This window comes from Platalea leucorodia, assembly GCF_965183815.1.
Source record: "Platalea leucorodia genome assembly, chromosome: 6".
NCBI lineage: Eukaryota > Metazoa > Chordata > Aves > Pelecaniformes > Threskiornithidae > Platalea > Platalea leucorodia.
The window spans coordinates 27,298,088-27,321,092 of NC_138828.1; the positions used below are offsets into that span (position 1 = coordinate 27,298,088).

General features: G+C 43.8%; 1 protein-coding gene across 21 annotated transcripts in view; it reads left to right on the forward strand.

Moving 5' to 3' along the window:
* Positions 1-392: 392 nt before the first annotated feature.
* The window catches only part of SLC20A2 (solute carrier family 20 member 2), a 58,603-nt gene continuing 35,990 nt past the window's right edge, over positions 393-23,005 (forward strand). For 17 of the 21 annotated variants that reach the window (XR_014228464.1, XR_014228465.1, XR_014228466.1 and 14 more), the window contains exon 1: positions 393-495. The gene's annotated coding sequence lies outside the window, so the exon portion shown is untranslated. Of the gene's footprint in view, positions 496-996; positions 1,098-14,588; positions 14,609-23,005 lie in introns of those variants that run through there. The other 4 variants (XM_082314852.1, XM_082314851.1, XM_082314853.1 and 1 more) reach the window with 4 other exon arrangements.

Sequence of the window (23,005 nt, forward strand, 5' to 3'; positions counted from 1 at the left end):
GGCCGAGCGGCTGTGCCCCGTGGAAGGGGCTCGGATGAGACCCTGCACCCGCGCCCGGGGCCCCTTCTGGCAGCCTCCCCGCCGGCAGCCGCGGGGAACAGCAGCCTCGCTCCGCGGGGCTGGGGCCGGGGCGCGCCCTTCCCGCGCAGCCGCGGGGAGGAGGCGGGAACCCCCGGGCCCGCCGGCGGCCGGGCTGCGCTGCCCGCCCTCCTCCCGCCGCTGCCTGCTCGGAGGCCTCCCGCCGCCTGGCCCTGCCCGCGCTGCTCCCCGCGGCCCAGCGGTACGGCCGGGACGCAGCCCCACCGCCGGGCGCCAGGCCCCCCCCCCCCACCCGCCGGAAGCGGCGCCCTCCTCCACCCCCCCCGCGCTGACCTCACTTCCTATCGCCGCTTCCGCCTCCGGGCCGTGCCGGCTGCCGCCACCGCTACCGCTGCTACCGCTGCTGCCGCCGCCGCTGCCGCCGCCGCTCGGAGGCCGGAGGGCGCCCGCCGGGCGGTGAGTGGGGGCGCGGCGGGGCACGCGCGCGGGGGCGCCCCGCCCTCGCCCCTCCCCTCGCCCCGTCGGCGCTGAGGGGAGGGAGGGGGGCGCCGCGCCGGCGGCGGGGCGGGGGCCGTTGTGAGGCCGCCCGGGGCGGGGGGGGGCCGGGGCCGCTGGAGGCGCGGGGGCAGGCTGCGCGCCGCCGGGCCGGGTGGGCTTTCCCCTCCGTCGTGGGCGGGAGGGCTCTCCGCGTCCCGTGCCCGGCTGCACCCCGCGGGCGCCGCAGCGTGGTCCCGGCGCCGGGCTGGCGGCCGTACCGGGGGCTCGGCCCGCTTCCCGCCAGCCCTGCCCGCCCGAGCGGCCAGCCCGGGAGCGGGCAGCGCCGGGCTGAATCCCTGCTCACGGCGCATCGCCTGCAGCGCTGCCGGGGCTGCGGCGCCCGGCCTGCCGGTGAAGCAGCGCGGCAAAACGAAACCCGTCCTCCCGGTTTGCTAAACCCAGCCGTCCTCCTCTCCGTAGCTAATTTTCTTACAGTTTTCCTCTCAGCTGAGCTGGAAGCACCGTGAAGCACTTAGAAATCTCGAGCGGCTTGCAGCTCCGCTCCCGTTCATCGACCTGAGGTAGCGGCACAAGTATCTCACAAACTTACTTGTGGAAACAAAGCGTTTTTAAGGAGAAGCAACAAAAGCAAAAGCTTTTCCAGAGCGCGTACCTTTTTGCGTTCGCTAGGGCATTAGAAGAGTGCTGCTTGAGCCATGAGCGAAGGATAGGTAGCGATTTGTTTTCCTGACTTAAGTGTAGCTATTGAGGTTCTGCCCCAGCAAAACTATGCCCCGTTTCGTTGGGGGGGTTACATTTCAGTTTTACCGTACGACGGAAGGTGCAGTCAGCTTTTGAAATTTTACCTCAGATTTTTGCAGTGATTTTTACCCATTAATTCATTATATTGCTTCTGGGGAAAAAAGTGCTTTCTTTAATTGGTAGTAAAAAATCGGTGCCTAAAAGCAAAGGCAAATAGGATAGAGGCAATAGATCTATTTTTTTTGCATCCATTCGTAGTAGTCAGGCTTGTAGGCATGCACAGGAACGGATTCTCAAACTCTCGTGGAACTCTGTTCATGCTGAATTATTAGATGTCTTGCATCAGGAAAGCTTCTGACCTTTAAAAAAATTGTGCCAAAGTTATCTTTAGTCGCGTTTATTTTTGAGAATGCTGTACAGAGGCAAGTCTTTCTAGCTTACCCAATACTGTTTAAAAAGCTATTATGATATGTAGATTTAGTGGTGTCTGATCACCAAAGCATGCGAGGGAAGGCTTTCAAAGCAGTTAAAACTTTGCATCTATAAGGTACCACAAAAAACCATTAACAAGTTGCTCTCAATTATAACTTGGATGTTTTTAAGAATCTGACCGCTCTCTTGTGTCCGTGGGAGCTGCTGAACAGTCAGATCTCTGTAAATGCAGTCTTCAGATGGAGTTACAACTGTGACTCTATAATCTTATGTGAAAACTATAATCTTCTTTTAAATCGTGGAAAAGTCATCTCTCTCCTCATAACTAAAATGTGGCTGCCTAGATTTTATACTCAGCGCTGCAGAGAAGATCAAAGCTTTTTGGATAGAGCTTTAGAAATTCTGTGACAAGGCTCAAGAGGGTCTTAAATATTTCTAAGCTATGAGTGTGGCCAAGTGTAAAGCTGAAGACTCTGTGGGCCATCGTAGTGAAAATATCTTCCTCCGTGCCACGAACATTTTGAGTTTCAGTCCAGCGTTGCATGCCCGGATAGTATGAACTGGCATGTGCCAGCCAAGCCCAGATGAGAACGCAGCCTGTAGCAGCTGCCGTGGTGCCTTATAGCCATAAGAGTTACGAATTTCAGCAGCGTGACGCTCGGGTGGTGCTCAACTTGCTCTCAAACTTCCCTTCCAAAACTGCCTGATCCGTTGAAGAGACCTGCAGAGGAAGCCTTTGCCCTACCACCTGCACTACTGCCGCCAGTAGAAGCTCTGAAAAAGGGGAGAAGATCCCAGTGCCTTCGTCTGAAGACGGGTTGCAGGAAAGCTTCTTAGGCGCAGTGCAAAATTATTCATTGAGAATATTCTAACCTATGATGAATCTTTCTGTAATTTGCGTTTTGCATATATGATTAAGCAGCATTGGCCAAAAGCCTGGTGACAGCACAGGGCTCTGGAATGTCTCCCTGTTGCCTGGGCAGTTTATTCACGTTAGCTTACTTCCGTGAGCATAATCGCTCCTTTTAAAGTCCTCCTGGACTCAGGAGTGCCGCTGCTGTTGAGCAAGCTGAAATTATACACGCTGCAGAAAGAAAGGTGGGTATGTTGCAACTTAACCTCTCTTTCGGAGGAATTGAAAAGATTTTGCCCCGGCCCTAATTTCTACATTAAAGAGATTGAAAATTGTCACTACATGCCTTCTTCAACGGGGAGGAAGCCCCTTGTTGGAAAACGTGTTATTAACTCCATGATGTCTTTGGCCTGTTCTGCCTAAAGAGCAACAGCGTTTGGAGGAGGCTTGCTGACAAAGTGCAGTCTTCAGTCGTGGTTGCTTACGCTCCCAATCGGAATTAGTGATCAAAAGGTGTTCCCTTTCCCCTCCAAACACTTAAACTGTGTTTTAGTCATGGTAAGGAACCTGGGTGATGTCACCTACTTTATTAACATAGTCACTCAGACAAAAAGGCAGCACTTGATCTTGTCCTCGAGTCAGGGCCGCCACTGAAGAGCAGAAGGTTTCAGTGCCTCAGGCCCCTGAGAATGGAGGTAAGATGCTTTACTTTGCAGCCCCGTTTCTGTTGTGGCATAAGAGTTAAGGGCCTAGAACAAGTTCCTTGTCATATGACAAGGTCCATCAGAACTTGGTGTCGCCTGGGTCGGCGGGACTCCCTGCTGGCTGAGGGACGGATACCGAGTATGACCAGAGATACTGACCGCTGGCAGAACACCCCAAAGCCAGCGCAAATGTCTCAGGAGAAATCTGATGTCGGGGAGTGGAAATTGGTGCTACTTCTTCTGTAACAGAAGACAAGAAGGGAGAAGGAAAAAAAACGTACGTCGTGTTAAGAGCAAAAGGCTCAGGATTTTTTTAGGCAGGAAAAATCCTGCCTTAATAACTTTTTTTCCCAACTCTCTCATAAAAAAAGGCTGATAAAACTTCTCAGTGCTCAATTGTCTCTCAGAAATCTGTGTTTACAAGGAAAAGGCTAAGAACCTTTTTAAGAATGAAGGTGCTTTGCCTGATTTTTGCAAGGAATGATTAAGCTTTGGGTGTTCCTTTAGTAAAAATAATTCCTGATCTTTTTATGGAATATCTAAACTCTGGGCGTTACTTTAATAAAAATAACTTCAAACTCCAAGATTAACAGAATTGCTAAAAGGAGTTAGTTCTCAATGAGAAAAACAATAAGCTGAATTTGGAATTTCTGAACCAAGCCCTCGAAGGCAATTTGTGGCAAAACTCCAGAAAAAGAAGAAAAAAAAAAAAAAATCTCATTTTTATAAAATAGTCGTATATCTTCTTTCTCAATTATAGCTAGGCACTGCTTTGAAAAGTGATTCTCCCCTTGCAGAGGCCTAGGAATGAGATGTTTTAGGAAAACTGGGTTTAATTTTAATCTAACAGTAAAATGAATTAAGAATACTAAAAAGTGGCTGCTCAAATTAGGGATTTGCTGAAATTGGAGTCTGAGGAAAATACCTTACGTTGCGCATCTGAAGAAAAACTGAGATCCTGAGTCTGCGAAGGAGTAGTCCCCTTCAGTTTCTGTCAGGCTGTCAGACTTGCTGGAACTGGTTTTAGACATCCGTGATGTATAAAAGGCATGCATGGATCTATAGGTTGCTCCTGAGAAAGGCTGCGGTTTGGACAAGATCATAGAAACGTTTGCTTTTCTTGTAATGGAATAGAATGAATATTTTGAAAAGACTCTGCCGGCAGGAGGGCTGTATTTCCAAAATACCCTCTGGAACATCCTGAAAACATAGTTTGTAATATGCTCTTGACTGACAGCGTAGGGTGTGAAGCATAAATTCCTGAGCAGGAAATATGTATGTTGGTTGTGCAATGGGAGACTCCATGTGATCTCGTTATTTATGGCACTTCTCTCAGATGTCTTTCTGGGGCTCGAACAGCTGCTGTGAACTTTACCCAGCAGCGAGTACTCGGTATGTTTGAATGACTCTGTTTTGCCGTTGCTCAGATCGTGGTATAGGCTCCGATGAGCAATATTAGAACCAACTTCTGTGACACTGGTTGTAAAAACAGGGCAGAACTTAGGGAACCCTTTTACTGATTGAGGAAAAGCTTGAAGAGGAAAACAAGTAAGAATATCATCTTCCATAGCTTTGGTTGGTGGACATCAGGGAGTGATAGTTGAAGGCATCCAATTTCTTTATACTGCAGTATGGAGGTCAGGGTGGACTGACAGAAGAGGAAGACTTGCTTTTTATTTTCAGAGGGAAGGTCGGAAGGGTAGAGGCAGAGGCACAGGCTTTTTCAATTTTATCTCTTTTCTTCGTGACCGACTTGTTAAATGGCAGCAACCGTTGTTTGCAGGAACTTTCCCTCCCTTTGGTAAAGAGCTGTGGCTTGTCATGTGTTTTGATATGGGGCAGTGCCATTGCTAAATCGATCCAAATCTACAGTCAGATAAGGCTTGGAATAATTGATGTTCTTAGCTCAACTAAATAAGCGAGTTCACATGATCTGTAAGTGGCCAGCGGATTTTTTCTTAGGCAAAGTATGTACTGCTTGTATTGCACATTTATTTAAAGCTAATTTTAGCACAACGGATTGAGAATTCTAGCAGCCAAAAATACCTTTGTTGAGTCCGTTAAAAGATTTCCTTACCCAAACTCTGTTTTTGTGCGTGACAAACAGAAAATATCACATCTTTTGACTTCATATTCAGTAACGACCCAGAAGTGGTGAAAGCATTGCACTCAAGGCCTCCAAGATTACTTTTGCCACTGCTGATGGGAGAATTGTTCTGTATCATTACTGTCTTCTCTTTCAACCTCAGCAAATCCTGAAATGCCAAAGGCAAACCACTCGATGGCTGATCAGAGGTCCTGGAGATGCTGGTATGGCAGTGCTCCGAAACTTGTGGCTTGGACCGCGGTTTGAGCATTGCCTAATAGCATTGTAGAAGTACTCAGTTCAGTATGTCGTCTTTACACATGTGAGACAGAAGAACAGGAAAGTGCTTATAGCCTTTTAGAAAGGAAGTATTAAGATCATCACTCTGGGACAGAGTATCTATGACTGCTGCATAACTATTAAACAGCGTGGGGAGGTCATTGAGAAGTATGCGATGGGACAATTTAACTGCCATTATGAGACCTGTGATTTTATTGACTCTAATCAGTATATGATACTCAAATAGAGAAAAAAGTTGCATGTGGTTGTATTACTTAATGAGCTAACAGGTGGCAAAGTGGTGCCTGTTACCAGTTTTGTTAGTGCTATTTTGATCATTAAAGAGCTGCATTTGTTTAAGGACCATAGGCTGGGACAGGAGTTTTCTCTCGACCCGTTGCTTGCCTGAAGATCCTTCTAAAGAGGGATGAAATGGTGTAATTTTCTTTTTGGTTGAGGCAAACAAGTATTCTCCTGCCGTAATTCACCAGTACCAAGCCTGTAATCAAAACACTTGCGGTAAAACAGTGATGGCTATGTGGTGTTTCTCACAGATGCTGTAAAAACTCTATCATCTCCTTGGGGGGCCATCTTCCCATGGGATATCAGCCGGACCTACTCTTTCTCTCATAAAGATTTTGGGATTAAGAACCTGTGGCCTGGGGTCCAAAGTTTTCTCTCCAGAGGCTGGGAGAAGAAAATGCAGCTGATACAGTTACTGAAAGCAGGACTATGTTTTGGGGAGACGAGAGGATCCAGAACCTCAAGTTTGCTTTAAGAGTCTCCCTTCCTTGTCTGCTGCTTGCATACATAATTTTTTTTTTTTTTTCTCCAAACTTTTGTTGAACGTGAGTGTGGCTTTATACCTTGATGCTTCTTGCAAGCGTTGTGTGAGCAGAAATGGCAGTGACTAATCGCACTGGAGCTTTAGGAAGTACTTGGTGTAATAATCATGATGAATACATCGTGAGCTCATCCATAAGTAACAACATAGGCTAAAGTTATTGCACAGAGGAACCTGCAGCCCACAGGAACATCAGCCAAGAACAAAATGGGATTGGTTTTGTTTGGTTGGACACTGTTGTTCTTTATTCAGGCATGGAGATGGGAGGGGAATTCTTTGTGGGAATTCTTTGCTCAGAGGGAGAGGTTCCTGTATGACCTTGAAAAGCTCAGCATGGTATGCCTCTTGTCTGTTCTTTTAGAACTAAATTTATCAGAATCTCAGGGGTTTCAAAGAACACAACACAGGGCAAAACAGCGTACTTATAAGGATGGCAGCTCTTGAGCGGAAAACGTCAGAAAAGTGAGCTTGCAAGATCTGGAAGTGGGTAGGGCCTGGTGAAATTCTGGTGGAGCTGCCAACTTCCAGCAGATCCCACAAATTTAGCGTATAGAAGCGTTGCTGGATAACTGATAGAATTTGCGAAGTTGTTGCCTTAAAGGCCCTCAGATTATGTTCCCGCTCTGTAACAAAGCAAAGTATGGCATGGGAGCTTATGGTGCAAGCCGGGCTGGAGCCTTCGGAGGGGGAAGAGAGGTGGTTAATAGCTGTGCTAGTTCCCATAGCGCAAGAACAAAGGGACATTTAAATGAAATTGAAAATTAGTACATTTGAAACCTGGCATAATTACACCACATGATATTACCAAGGCCAAAAGTTTAGTCGGATTCCAAGCAGACCTGGACATTTATATATATAATGACAATGTCCAGAGTTGCAGTAAATATGATTAAAAATAAATTAAGCATATAAACCTTCATGCTAATTGATGACTTCAGGAAGGAATTTCCCCTTTGGGTGAGTTACATCATTGTTCACTACCAGAGCTGTTCTCTCTTCTGAAGCATCTGGTCCCGATCACAGGAGGCAGGATTCTCAAACAGATGGACCAGCAATCTGACCTGTTGTGGCAGTGCTTAGCTTACCCTGCCTGGGAAAGATCTTGTTGAAAGGGTTTGAGAAGCATTTTTTTTTTTTTTTAGGGTTTTCTGAGGCCACCTGTACTGCAGTCTGTATCTACTTTCCAGTTTCTCATTGGCGAAAGAGGACAACTGTTGACCAAGTGCCTTTAACGAATCCTGAGAAGTGCCTGCTAACACATCAGCAGCAGCCCGCATAAAGATGGAAGCTGTGATGGGCACAAAAGGCATTGCTGTATTGCTCCATAGATTAAAAAGTAGCTCTGTGAGCAGCTGAAGCAGTGAAGATGAGTTTCCTGCAGCTTTCTGCGTTTTGGTGGCACTGTGGTACCTTAAACATCTCCCCTTCTTTCTTTCCATTACACAGCAGTACCGTTAGCATCCCTGATTTTCCCAGCAGCACACTGCCTGAGCAGCCTCTCACCGCTTCGTAGTTCTTGGGTATATTTAATCAAAAACATGATGTCTCCCTGATGTTTGTGAACCAGGCACGTTGCTCAGGGGGCTGCCTCGCTCATTTATTCCACAAACCTGTTGTAGGAGTTGAGGACCTGTGAAATCTCTGTCCTTTTCTGTCAGATTAGGTTGAACTTGGCCTAATAATGTGTGTTTCCGCGCATGGGACAGTTGATGTGGTTTTGTAACCGTTGTTTCCTTGGGAAAGAAGGAAAAAGAATCAGTTTTCCAAGCGAGTTGCCATGGAATGCTTTTTCTCTCAAAGCAGTTAGGTGCATGAACAGTTACACAAAATAATTGAAGCACGTGTGCCTTTAAAACATGCACTGTTTAATCTTAAGACTTTCCCCAAGGTATAAGGGGAAGGCTTCCTTGCCAAAATACTGTAATTGAGTTAACAGTCCAGGAGGTTTCTGTGTTTTGTTACTGAGCTACAAAATTCTTCTGCTGGTGTTGGCTGCTATGAAGATCAAAGTTAGAAGTACCAGCCTGCCAGTAAATTGTCTCTTCAAAAGAAAACTGAAAATTCCTCGATTGTTTCAGGTGACAGCCAGCGTCAGATCTTTTTGACAACTATTCATCTTTTTCTTTCTGTTCTCTTTCTGCATGCAACAGTGAGCAGCCTGGATGTCTTGTAGTCTGTATGGTGCATATGCTGAGTGTAGACATCTGATTAACGAGTGAAGATGTCAATAATAAATTGAATTACTTGTTCGCAGTTAATTTCTGGTGCTTGGAGAGAATATGTGTAGAGTTACGATGATTATGGAACAGTGAAATTGTGGTTTCTGTTTCTTGTATGCAGTGATCATCATGATAAAAGATTAAGGATCACTGTGGTATAAAATAATTGGATGTTATCTGGATGTGTCCTGGATGTTCTGCTGATGGGACATGTGTGGCTGCCTTAGCTTTTGTGCTCTGTAAGCTCTTGAAGTCTGTGATAGTTGCCTTTCCTGAGTAGGCAATAGCATGTTTCTCAATAGCAGGCATGATCACTGAGGCATAGGCGTTCAGGACTATTTGCCTCCTAAGCACTTTTGAGGGTAAGGACTTCTTCAGGAGCTCAGAATTGAGGGAATATGTATTTTTATTTGACATATAATCCCTGCACAGCAAATACATTTCTGTCCGGTTACTTAAAAGCTATTGTTTCTGCCATACCCAAAGCATTGTCAGAAGGCTTCTTACTTTGACCGTCCAAGGCTCAGTTATCTGCTCTACTGCAGTGTGCAAGAACCAAAGCCAAGACTTTTTGTGCTCGGGTGGCACTCTGTCCCTACAGCTGTCCCTCATTTTTAGTGTGAGAGAGCCGAAATGACCCGTCGTTTCGCTGGGAGGAGTTGGCGAAGGACTATGCTGTCTTTCTGAGTGATGTGTGCCCCGCGTATGGAGCATGCTGCTGTCAAGTGCTTTTGCAGAAGAAAGGGGGATTTCAGATGGGAGGTGGAATTCTGAGAATTTGAGATGGTAGCTGATAAGAGGTAGAATCTGCTCTGCCTCTGCTAGGAAGAGATTTTGGTGCTAATGTTTATTTAAAGATGGCCTTAACCCTAAAAGGGAGAGATAAAATTGCTTTCATGCTTCTGTCTCACGGAGAGCTGGCTGGCAGAATGGTTTTGGTGCCTGCTTATCTGCCCTGAAGGCGTCATGGCTGGGGCGGCTGCAGAAATCATTTCTCCTGCACCCCCTCATTCAGCGTTCGGGCAAAATCGTGAGGCAGGCAAATGGTTTGGGCTGCTTGTTTGGACACAAGATGGCTGTGTCTTCATTTTGCGGATGAGTCATCCCTCTGCCTTTTTGTTGTTAGACTCTGAGCAGTGCTGCTGTTGGCTTTGGGCCCGCTTGATCCCAAGTTTTGGATGGCAGAAAGAGATAGGCAAGTCCCCTCCACCCCAACCCCAAACTTTATGACATGATTTTGGGGAGAAAGACATGTTGAAAATACCTTAGGCCTTGGTCACCTTGCAGTTAAACTGCTGTAACACAGAGGAATCGTCTCCTCCGGTACCTGACAAGTGTGTGAAATCAAACGTGCTGTGGACGTTGCGCAGATTAAGGAGCAGAGGGGAAAGTAGAGGAGAGGCTTGCATCTTTGTTTTTCATCTCAGTTGTGGGCTAGAGCTCTACTTACTTGGACAAACGGGTCCTGGGTAAAGATAACTTGCGTTGTTTTCAGTAGCGGATAAGTTAGTAGATGGGTCAGCGGTTTCTTTCAGTTGAGCTGGCTGCTGCAGACTAGTTCTGCAAGCTTGGCACCCGATGATGTTTTCCACAGCACGTAAGGCTAGCCAGTACAGGATTTCTCCTGCTCATCGTGTCAGAAACGGAGGTGCAGATTGGGAGATTTCATTGGTTACCCCAGTTTTGGCACACGATGTTTACATACCTAGTTTGGCAAAACCTTGCTTTTGTGAAAGGAACTCTTATTTCCTAAAAGGAACTTGAATGGAAGTTGGGATTTTATTAAAGACACAGAGGCATATTATTATTCATCTTTCCTTGCTTCATCCCTGTGATGTTTCCTGTTTTGCTTCTTGAGATACAGGTGTCATGATGAGGAGCTTCTCAGAAACAGAAGTGGATGATGAGTGGAGATGAAGAAATCATACATTTAAGAAGTTGGCTCAAGTTTCCGTTACAGGCATGGAAAGTTTCTGAGACCAAGCCATGCGAGAAGAACATGAGTAAAGAAGAGGGAGATGTAGACCCAGACTTTCTAGAAGGGATTGCAGGATTTGAGAGGACGCTGCACAAACGTCACGTAGTTTGCTTGCCTATTCATTTACCTGCACCCCTGGATTGTAACGCTTTGTTTGCATATCTGTTTGGAAGTTGAAAAATTCCCTCACATCTGTGTCTTTAATATGATCGTGGCTTCAAGCTTGTTTTAGGAAGAGCAGAACATCGCTGTAGTTTTTATTTGTGGATTAGATAGCTGCTGCTTTGTACTTGAAATCAATTTTGGGTTTTTGTAGAAACATACATTGAATATGGAGAAGATCAGACCATGACCGTTACGAAACAGGAAATCAGGGGTTTTGCTTGTATTTAATAAACAGCCTTTGCATAAAAGTGTGACAGGTGCATAGGTAAAAGAAAAAAAAAGATAGTGCTAGCCCTCTGAGTAACCTTATAATGTATTGTTCTTATGCTGTCCTTAGACAGATGTCAGAATCAAACATTAACCAGTTCAATCTTTTTTATTTGACTGTTGGTCGCAAAAATATTCCAGGTAGGTAAGATTTCCCGGCAGGGCTGTGGGGTTTTAAGTGCAGATTACTTTGTATTGAGTTAGGGTAGAGCCTTTTAGAAAGGTGTTTTTTTGAACATCTTGGCTGTTACGTGAAGTATCTCCAAAGAAATACTGGCCATGCAGTCCAGCAAGTTACAATGCTGTGAACAGACTTAGTTGTAGTAAGTCTCTGATACGGAGTTACTAAGACTTTCACATATATGTATCTAAAATTTTAAAATTAAATGTAATTTCCTATATTGGACAGTGTTGCTGGTAGAGGCAAAGAGCATCTTTATCTTTCTTATTAACTCTTACCTGGTGTTTTATCCTAAATAAAAGGCTATGGTTATTTTCGCGTACTGACTGAATATTTGGCCTTTAAGAGTATATAATTAGATGGAAGAGTAAAAGCAGTTGTTAAAGGACTGTTTTTCTAATGAAAATAGTTTGAAATCATATAATTTTAGTTTCTTCCAAATAGATGTGATTAGTGTGTTGGAAATAGTTTTACAGTGGATATAAAGGGAACAGTTGAGAGACAGTGGCTGAGAATGCGTCCAGCTATTTTTGTAGCTAACAGTTATATTTTTTTCAGTCTCTTTACTTAGATATTTCCATATAATTGAATAGCTAAATTACAATTGGATACAAAAACTATTTGCACTTAGTAATATTTATATTTTAAAATAGATTTTATTGTACTAATTGATAAGTAAATCGCAATGCCTGTGAGAAAATCCTAGCCTATATTATTACTTTGATAGAAATTTGAATATGGGATAGTATTGTCTGTATCATATAAAAATGTTTTCATGGATTTTTAGCTGCTGAAACTGAAATCAATAAACTTTAGTTACTGTTGTTGACTGGAACAAGTAAATCTGCACATTTCTGTTTTCTTCGTGTTACCTCTGCCTCTATGTTCACCTAGTGTTTCTTCCAGCATTACTTCTTCCATGGTATTTGCCTTCTTTAGATCAACCCCTGAGGCACTCTCAGTGTGGGTTTTTGCATGTTCTTGTGGAAGACTCTCTTGATGGAGAACTGTGCCTCTGAGTTTGTGCAATTGCTTTATGTTTTCTGAATAAACCGTAGAGAATCCCAGGTTTAGTAGAATAGCCAGTGGCTCAGTTCATAATTTTTTCATATTTTAGATATATTTATCAGTAATTGATGATTGTGTTTTAAAGTAGATACAGAATGGTCTTCTGCACACCTGAATTTCACGTTAAATTAGTGACACCAGTGTATCCCAGATTTAATGTACATTAGTGAACAATATGGTCTATGTTCTGGATTACTTTGGAGAATGGAAAATACTTTTTGCTTGGTTGAGAAATTTTTAAAACCGGAAAGGATGATGTTTATTTTAAAACCCTGGTACTTCATATTTGAAAGAAACGAACTTCTAATATAGCCCAAATTTACTGTAATCTGTTTAGTTATTTGCATTAAATGAAGTGATTCAAAGGTGTTCATGTCTGCTGAAGTTTTAAAGAAAACAAAATCAAATTGCAGGAGGTAATTGGTTAAACACTTGGAGACAGTGTTGATTGAAATGTTAAGCCCATTTGGGGAGTAATGTATTCCACCATTTCAGAGCAACTGTTTTCTTCACATCATTTTATTAATTTGATTTAATTCAATATCTGGTTAATTCAAGGCTGAGGAACTGATTGACAGTTGAAAAAATGGCATAATTAATTTTCCCTTTTTAATTTGTGTGTAGAAGGGATGGAAGAGGAAATGATTTCTGTGGCTTCTGAAGGTCTTGGTGACCAGGAACAACCAGTTGTTTATTAATTATAGATTCCTTGTTTACTTCTTTAAAAGAAAAAATATTTTATATACCTTTTTTTTCTGAGTATTCAGTGTTCTTTACATGATGATACACTTGCTCATTTGTTTTATGAATAACAGTGAGTGATTTTTCCTTATCAGTATGACAGAGGTAGACTGTGGTCCCTTGCAGGTCTTGCAAGAAATGTGCTCCACATGTGCTTCCATACTCCAGAGGACTCTCTTCACGTGGCCTGGTTCTCATACTTGGCTGCCGTAGACTTAATTTTATTTATTTTTTTAGGTTCTTTTCTCCTTTTTTGCTTGATTTTTTCCAATACCTCGGCTCTCTGGGAATTTGCACCCTGCCTTGGAGTGGCGTGGCTCTTCTCTCAGCGCTTGCATGGAACGGAGAGGTCTGTGTCAGCGCTGTGCCATTCCCGTTGTCGGGTAGGTCATTTTCTGCAAGGGAAGTGCATAGGTCTAGAGAAGTCCCCGTTCAAGCCATGGTGGGCATAGTGGGATCCTGGCATGGCTAGCTCTGATTCTCACACTTCTCCAGAAAGGCAGGGAAGAGGGGAGGATTCCTTGTGGAATCCCCTTTGCTATTCCTGACCCCTCAGCAGCATCCGTGCTATCTTTCTTCCTCTGGGCAACCGTCGGGGTGCTGTAATGCATCACTATCATCAGCAGAGCTTAGCTATAAACACCTTTTTCAGAGGATGAGGCACACTAGCCACTGGTGCTGCTTGCTGGTGCCATGTACTCAAATATCTTCTGCTACCTTAACGACTTTCTCTTCTCTTTATAGCCTCTCTGTCAGCAAGCAGAGAAATTCTAGCTGTTCAAGCCCTTGCCGCAGATGAATACGCTTGTCAGTTCACTGGAGGCAACATGTGTCCCGTTATCCTGCCTGTACCTTTAGGAAGACTCTTTGTGCTCCACCTGGACAGCACTGGACCGCTGAAGCACAAATGCTAATGTTACCAGGGTTTGCTCCCAGTCTAGGAAAAGCCCACATAAAACATGGAGCCATCTCTCCATGAGCAGCCACTCATCTGAGGGAGAGGGTTCTTGATAACAAGATCCCTGACCAAGCCACTATATTAAGCTGGTTTGTAGGTCCACTTTTCCTATGATTTTCAGCACTAATTCTCACGCAGGAGAAGCACTGGAGAGCAACATTTTCTGTTGTAGAGGATAAAGCCTAGCTTTTCTTGACCTGCTTCACAGGACTGCATGCCCTTAATAAGTCCTCTTGGAGGCGTTCACTAAGCCAAGTACCTGACTATGGGATGTTCTTTGGTGTGTTGCATTGGCGATGGTTTAATTCCTAGCCAACGTGACAAGTCTGATGGCCACCTGTTTGCTCCAGCAGCATCGTCAGCCTACGGTGAAGCAGCCGGCACATTGACTCTGCCTTCTAGGTGGAACTCAAGGTTTTTGCTTCACCATCATGCTCCTCATGTCTCTAGCAGCAAAGGCTACAGGAGATAGATATGGACCATTACATGGACTCTGAAGAACAGAGATCAGCAGGTATTGGACTTTGAGGGGGAAACAGGCCTATCAGTTGGCAGGTACCATTCTTTGCATGGTCTTCAGACAGTATTAGGCACGGTCACCAGCCTCCTGGTGTAATATTTAGCTCCTGTTCCTATGAACTGAAGCCAAGGTCACAGCTTTCATTGCTGTTTCCACCTTTATGTCTTTATTACTGCAATGCTTGTAGAAAAAAAAAAAAAAAAGCAGAATTTCCATTGCCGCAATCTATTGGCCTCATCTGCTTCCACTTACTCCCATAACCATGGTCAGCACCTCTGAGTGTCATCATCCCTCCCCTCTTTGGCTACACCCCTGGTTCTTTCCTCCTTTTGGCATTCAGCTAGCTCATTTCAGCAGTGCTGGGTCTTCTGTCCTGCTGGCCACACCGATTTTGGAGGTTGTCAGTGAGCGCCAGCCAGTGTGGTTTGGCGTGTTGATAGCTAGTTGCTCACTCCAGCTCCCTTTGAAGAGAGAGGGCTGCTGGACTCGGGGGAGCCCCAGCCATCTCTTCTGGCTCAACGAGAAAAGACTCCACAGCAGTTATTCTCTGAAACCCAAACCGAGATGGAAATGGCAGGCAATCTGGGGCTTGAGGTGTCAGGTTTCCTTTATCTGAAAAATTCACATTGTTGACTTTTGGCAACCGCACTCTGGCTTTTTACCAAGGGGATCTTTGCATAAGCCTCTGAATTTGCAAAGTGCATATTTTTGGATTGCTACAGGAGTGTTTCATGGGCAGTTTTTATGTTCTGTGTAAAGTCAGTATAGGTCCGTTAGTAATTCAGGATAATGCTTCTTGAGTTGTCAGCAGTAGCCAGGGCTTTTAGAAATACTTTGCCCACGCTGACTGCTTTCTTTGGATATGGGGCTGGGGAGGGGAAATGATGGGTTAAGCTCAGGGAGGCTCAGAGCAGCAGTTCACCCCTTTCCTTGGGCTTAGTATGGACATAGTACGCTCAGCTGCTGGTGAATCAGCCAGGGTCGCGGGCGATACGAGTCCGGTTTGTGGCATTAACCGGGGCAGTGCTTGAATTGGCGCTGGCCGAAGCCTCGCTCCTTCAGAATGGGTTTGCTGCCTTTGGACTCCCGGCTCGGCGTGGGCTTCTGCTGTGGCAGCGGTTGGAGCCAGCCTGGCTCTCCCAGGCCACACAGCGCCCGGAGCCTGTGTCATCCTCCGCGCCAGCCTTGGCCTCCAGCAATTCCAGTTGTGGGTTCCTCCTTTTCATTTTCCCAGGGCTCGCTCGCTCAATAGACAAGTGTGATCTCGAGCAGAGTCACCCTCCGTAACGTGGCAGCTCTCCCTGCGTGCCTATGCAAGCACAGCCAATTCACCTCGACCATCAGGAGTGGAAGTCTCCTAGCTGGGGGGGGATGTCCTCTTTGAGAGCCCGGGGGCTTGCTGGAAAAAGAGGTTTGGACGAGTGTGTGACAGAGTTCAGAGCCATCAAGAAAGCCCATCCAAATGGTCTGCTTCCTCAGAGCAGAGGAGTCGCTCCATCCCTGAATGCCAAGTGACTTTTTAATTTTTATGTCTACCACAGTAGACTTTCCAGAGAGTCCCTGAGATGGTTTCTCTTGCAGTGAAACAGGGATTCATCTCTTTCTATTCGGAGATTATCCTAATAGGTAACAGAATGTGTTGGAGCTTGCTACCCAATATGCAAAAGCTAATGTGCTTTTGTTGGTTGGAGCTGGCTCTTTCCAGCTTGAACTGTGTTTGTGGCTATCTGCTATCCGCAGAGCTTGATAGCTTCAGAGTTTTGTTGGTGTTCGTTAGGCACAAGGGAGTTACCAAAGCACCCAGCAATGGTGCTGTGTTCAGTGGAGCCGTGTTAAATCTCCATTAGCCTCAAGGACCTCAGGGCTGATTTCCAGGTAATGCTCAGCGTGCGGTGCCCTGCTTGAAGTCCCCCATGGTGTAGATGGTCACGGGGGCCTTCAAAACCAGAAAGCAGGGTATTGCAAGAGCTGGATTTGTTTTGAGATACTATGTGATACCTGTGCAGTCATCTGCCACCCATTTTCATTCCTCCTCATTAATTTTATTTTCTTTGTTTTGTAGACTGAGGGGAAATAAGGGTTCCTAGGCAGGGGCAGGGGCACAAATACTGATAAGGGAAACAAAAAGTCCCTGGTTCCAGCTGCTTATTGCTCCCAATTTTTGCGTACCGCCAGGTATGTGAAAGCCTGAAAGCTCCTGTTGCTGGTCAGTAACCTTATTTAAGTTGGCACACTGTAACTAGAACAACATCCTGCAGCTTTCGGATGTTTTTATTGTATTTCTCTTTCTGACCAAATGCAGTGTACAGGTACTCGGGTTCCAATTCTTACAGGTTTTTATGTTAGAAAATGATACTCATCCCCCATTATTTTCTATTCAAAATGTACGTATTTTAAAATAAGTATACTAGCTTAAATATGTAGCCTTCCCATCCGAATGACAAAAAGGCCAGTTACATTTGATATAGAAGTTACATTAAGTTGCAAATTAACATTGTTTTAGTGGTTCCTGGTAAATGAGAACCTGGGCATCTTTCAGAAAATAGCTGATGTGGAAATGCAAAACAAAGGGGGTTTAAAATTAATTATTTAAATTGGCATGTCCTATTACATTATTTAAACCAGAATATAAATCTGCCTAGTGTGGGTTTGTTGAATCAAACAGGGATCTCTCAAGTGTGCATTTACCAGAATAAATTACAATTAAAAAAAAAAATTATGATATCTGATTGAGATTGTAATATATAATATTTATGATTTCTACAAATACTTGATTTGATGGGAACCAAACTGGTGCTGCCATTGCCAAAAGCCAATCCTCATCATTTATTTTGTGGTCGTATAAATTTTCCTTTGCCTGCTTCTTTAGTGGTATCCCAAATTGTAACTCTTTTTAATGGTCAACCTATCTTGGCTTGAACTTTCCCATGCCTGAGGTCCACAATGCTGATTTAGCAGAACAAAAACTTTGAAGATATTTCCTTTTCTCTGTGCTGTTTATTATATCCTTCGCTTTGCGTGTAGACCGAGCTCTGAAGCTTAGGTCAACAAGAAACCACCGTTGTGGTCAGGCTGGCTCGTGGGAAGCGGCACTCAAATGGTTCCAGTGTGGTGTTCTCCTGGGTCCGAGATGATTCCCACAGGTCGGGCTGGCAACTTCTGGCTTTTGAAATCGATGTAGATACCTCCCAAATAACATGTCCTTTCGACAGGCTTTTTACCTGCATCTACGCGCTGGTGGTGGTTACTCTAGGCTGGGTGAATGGTCCTTTAAGGAGAACTAGGGTGGGTTTAGCGCTTGGACCATTCGGGTTTGAGCTTTTCCAAGGCAGACATCAGCAACTTGTCAGCTATAAAGAGAACATGAAATAATATTTTGCGGCCTTTTTTTTTTACTTTATAAAGTTAAACAAGTGCTCCAAGGAAGTTTCTGTGTTTGTTTATTCACTTTCTTAAAACCTTGGAATCCAGACCTATAAATGCAGGCTGACTTCATGTTTACAATTACGATCGCTCTCACTTGAATTGATTGATGCTACTTGCAAAAAAAAAAAAAAAAAGTATTAAGATATGTTTTGATCTGCAGGAAAAGATTAATATTCTTGTTAAACTATGTTGCTTTTGTACATAAGGGAAAGCCAGTGTGAAAGTATCAACCTCTCTCACTTTTCTAAAACTAGGAAGCCTGTTTGCCAGCTATCACAGAAGTAAAAGGAAAGACTTTGCAGCCAGACTCTTTAAGAGATGCAGCTTTTCACAAAGTTAGCGGCTATATTGCAAGCTTAATAGTAGTTGGACATTGACCTTAAATAAAGAGCCAGCATTTCTTACGATGAATTGTGGCCTGATACTTATAATTCTTTTTTTATTGGGGATTTGTAATGTCATTTCTGCGTTGCAGATTTCTAGCTGGAGCTTTTCCCCTAATTCTTTTTAGAAGATGATGTAGGCTTACTAATCCATGTGAGTTTTCTTAAGAAATCTAAACCACTTTTCAGATTTACCAAATTATCCGTGAATATAATCTGCAGCTGAATTTAACCAGTTTAGAAAACTTTTGCCACCTTGTTAAGAAATATCCTTTATTCAAACTTGAAAAAATAGATGAGGTAAGAATTATGCTTCCAAGTCTGTGTTTACAAATCTAAATCAATGATTTGTTTTTTCTCAAATGTTCAGGACGCAGAAAATTTGCCAGTTTAAGTTAATTGTGTTGGAATATGATGCCATGGCTTTGAGTGACTCAGAATGGAGGAAAATCTAAGACTTAAATTTAAACCATGATTTACTTATAAACCAGAAATGTGTTCAAATAAATTTGTGTCCGTCAGGTTTTTAAACTGTGACAATGCAGTTTTGATTTACATTCCTTTTTGCTGAATAAAATGGCTTAATTGCACTATATAGTATTAAAGCAAATATTTATATAAAGCTAAGCCGGGTGCTTTTAGGCAAACATTGTTTTTGCCTTGACATACATGCAAAACTGTTTCCCACTTAAAGGAAAGTGGTTGAAGGAATTTGGATTGGGTAATTTAGGTTGAACTGTTGAAAGCGAAGTTGCTTGCTTAGGCATCGATCCAGTCAAAACCCGTGCACATCTTTAACTTTCTGCAATCTGCGTAGCCTGTGAGACCTCTACTGACATGGATAAAGTAACAAGCGTGCAACATCTTTACCGATTTGGATGTAGGTACCCTACCGTTGCATGCACTTGAATTAAGCGTGTGTTTAAGTGTGCTTGCAAATAGAAGACCTGGGGCTCCTCAGGGGTTACCTGATAGCACCGAAATGCCCGGCTGCTGGTCAAAAATGAGATTTCCTTTCTCGTCTATGCCTATGCTTGGATAAAAAAAAAAAAAAATAAAGGGAACGTTGTGTTGCTTTTAATATGAGCTTCATTGGATTGGTTTGTCTCCCTAGTGCAGCCGTGACGCAGTGTTGTGTTTTATCAGTGCCCACCCCCAGCAGAATTCTTTGCTTAAGAGGAGGCAGATTTTCACCTACTGAATAAGACTCTGGACTCGCACTGATGCTTCTCGGTGTTATCTTGTGTGCTCTCCTGTGCCAGAGTGAATTTTATCCCCGGACTGCCTGGTGTAAGTTATAGCCCTCTTTCTACCCTCTGGAAGTTTGCATGTTCAGATGTGACTGTGCTGAATGATAGGATGTCTATTTTAGACTTCAGCCTGTATTTACAACCAGGAGGGCAAGTCGGTGGAAGAACATAGCTCCTTTTTCTTTTGAAACTACTTTTAAATACTGGGTGAGTTTTGAAGATTTCTCTGCATGGTTTTCTTTTATAAAACATGTTTTCCATAACCATGAACACTTGTTTTCTCTGAATAGATCTTAAAAATCTGTAGTGTCGAATCATAAAAACCACTTGCTTGTTAGAAAGACTTTGTTCAGTTACTGAAGGATCAAATTGTCCTTTAGTTAGAGAAAAAGATATTTATCAGCATACGCACAACGAGGACTTGTTGATAATTTACCTAGCTTACTTGCTTGTAGAACTGCTGTTTAACTGTGACTGCTGCCTGTGTTTTTAGTGAATGTTTTCAGCAACAGAATCTCACGCTAAATATTTTATATGTGGTTTTGACATTTCAGTGGTGGGAACAGAGGTTGATAGGGGCTAAGAAAAAGAAGCATCCTCTGGAAGTTTTGGGAGCTGGCGGTGACAGTCCCTCGCTGCAATGTTAAGCTGGATGGGAGTCCTTGGAAAGCTATCAACTTCAGTCTTGTTTCCATATCAAGTAGTAGCATGAAGTATGCTTAAACACATCGCAAACGTTTTAAAGTAGGAACTGATTGATACAAAACCTGCTTCTGTGGATGTGGTAATTGATTTTTTTTTTTTTTTTTTTTTTTTTTTTTTTTAAAGTAAGTCAAGGGTGCTTTTTGTGTACTGGAGCATTAAACTTGCATCATGCTTGGCCTTGTGACAAGTCCTGTGCATGTAATTTAGAGCCATATAGGGATGTTCTTAGTCTTGAAACACTTGAATTAATACCACCTTTCATATCATGAGTGTAGTATTAGTAATTTAAAGTAGATAATTTGTGAGCCTTGTGGCCCGAGCACAAACTGGAAACGATAAGGACTATTGATGTGAACGATGAGCTTTGGTTATACATCAGGCTTGGTTTCTATGCAGTGCTGTGTTTAGCACCAATAGACTGGAATGCCAGATCTGGTATGAGTTTATAGACATAGGTGGGAAGCCTGACAGATTGGTTTTATATAAAGAACAACATACAGAAATTAGAGAGGTATGGAATAACCTCCTAGAAGCTGCTGTCTGGTAAGCATTTTAGACAGACTTTTCAGCCGCTGGTAACTAGAAGTGAACCTGCCTGTCAGTACAAATTCAATGCCACTGTCTATCATGAAATGTCTGGTGTTTTCCGCACTGCAGGGGAAAAGAAATCGTCCTCCCGTCTGTCTTGTCATAATGGGAAGTGGAGTAGTTGTAAGAGTTATCTTGAGAAATGCTACGCTAGCTGCTGTCTTTTGATTTTTCCTCCTACTTGGGCAACAACAAAACGGTTAAAACTGGGCCCTCACGGAATCTCTGTCCCGTCTGGAGTAGGAGAAAGTTTTCAGCTGCAGCATGGGGCAACTTCTGAGAGCAGAAGGGCTGCATACAGCATGGTTTGTGTATGGTATGAGCTGCATACGGGATGAGTAATATACCTTTCAGTGTTTCATGAGTGCAGTAGGTTCTTCCTTAATTTTCTGTGAAGAGAAGATTAAAGGACATTTACGGGGTCTCTGTTTGTTTCCTTCATGTCACACAGTTGGATTGCTGGTGGGTAATGCACTCTGCTTCTCTAGACTTTGAACTTCGTCCCGAACTTTTATTTAACTGTTTGTCCCTGTTGTTAGACATTTCTGCATTCTCTTTAGCAGCAATTTGTTTGGCAAAAAAAATAACAGCTGACAACTTTGTTTTTCAAATTTCGTATTATTTTTTCACTAAGAACTTGTCTAGGCTTAGAAGTGTACTGTAAGTAGTTTCCAAAAGAGCTGTCTTAGTAAATATCCGTACATAAACATGTTCTAAAATGATCTCCTGGTTACCAGGAGATCCTGACTTTTTCCTGAGGATTCACTTGTCGTTCTGCATGAATCAAGGTGCTTCCTTACCTCAGTTTTGTCTTCATCGCTCCCTTAGGGAAGAAATAGCACTTTGTGTTGACAGAGTTATAACGAGATGTTTAACTAGCAACAAAATAAAGTCCGAGGGGGGTGTCTGGATCATCTGCCAGTGAGGCAGAGCGACGTGCTTAGCATTTCCAAAAATCAGAATTTTCTCACTGAGGTGCAAGTTCTGTAAGTTGCTAAGTCCACTTAAACAGTTAAAAGCTTCAACTCAGACCTCCTGATTATGGATCGTAAGAAAACTGTATTAGCTAAAAATCTTGCCTTAACACAGAATTAGCTTCTCACAACTTGAAATTTCATCTTTACGCATTTCCCTTTGCTTTAACAGCTATCAGAGATGCACGCTCCAGCTTCAGGTCCTGCAGCTCCCTGGTGCTAACACAGTTCTTCTGCCCTGCTAGCGCCCAAGGATGAGTTTGCAGCACGGCCACTGCAGTGCAGGTGGGGCTGGTGCAGGAAGAGTTATCCAAAGCGTAAATAGGAAAATGAACTTTTCCACCCAGAGTCCGCTGCGGTAGCGTAGCGCAGCTGGCTGCGGAGGCCTTGGCGGAGAGGTGGTATCGGTTCCGCAGGTAAATGGGAGGATTTCCTAGCATCCAGCAGGTCAGGTTGAATTGCATTTGGCATGCATAGAGGCACGTTGATGAAATATAAATGAGCGCAGGAGAGAAACACGGCAGTGACTTCCAGCTGTCATGCAGAAAGCAGATCTGCCATTCCCTACTGTATAGCGTTTTTTCCAGTTTCTTTTTCGTCCCAGTAACAACATGAAATACCACAGGCTCTTGGGTTAGATTAGGTGATGAGGGGCATAGCTCAGCGTGTCTGAGCATGCCAGATGTATTTTGGGCTCTAGAAAGAAGCATGCTACAAGATTTAGTCTGTATTTAGTCACTGGCCTACTTTGCAGGATATTTCGCATTTCTGAAAACTTTCTCAGCAGAGATGTGCTCTTTTTTTCCTTTCTGTTTCTTTCTTTAAGCGTTTAACATCGCTTACAGTTATTTAAGGTTGAAAGTTGTAACACCTAGCCATTCAAATGCTGCCTGCATGTTAATTTTTAAACGTGCGTTTATTCCCTTTCCTCTTTTCCTTTTGATTTTCATCTTGTTAAAGACAAGGCTTGGCAGCTGCTGTGCTCTGTTACTTGTGCAAACGCAGTGGACGTCAAGTCGAGCCTCCCAAGTTCTGGAGGAAGCTCTGTTTTGAACCATCACCTTGCATAAAATGACAGGAGGGGTGACTTCTTGCTTAAGACATCC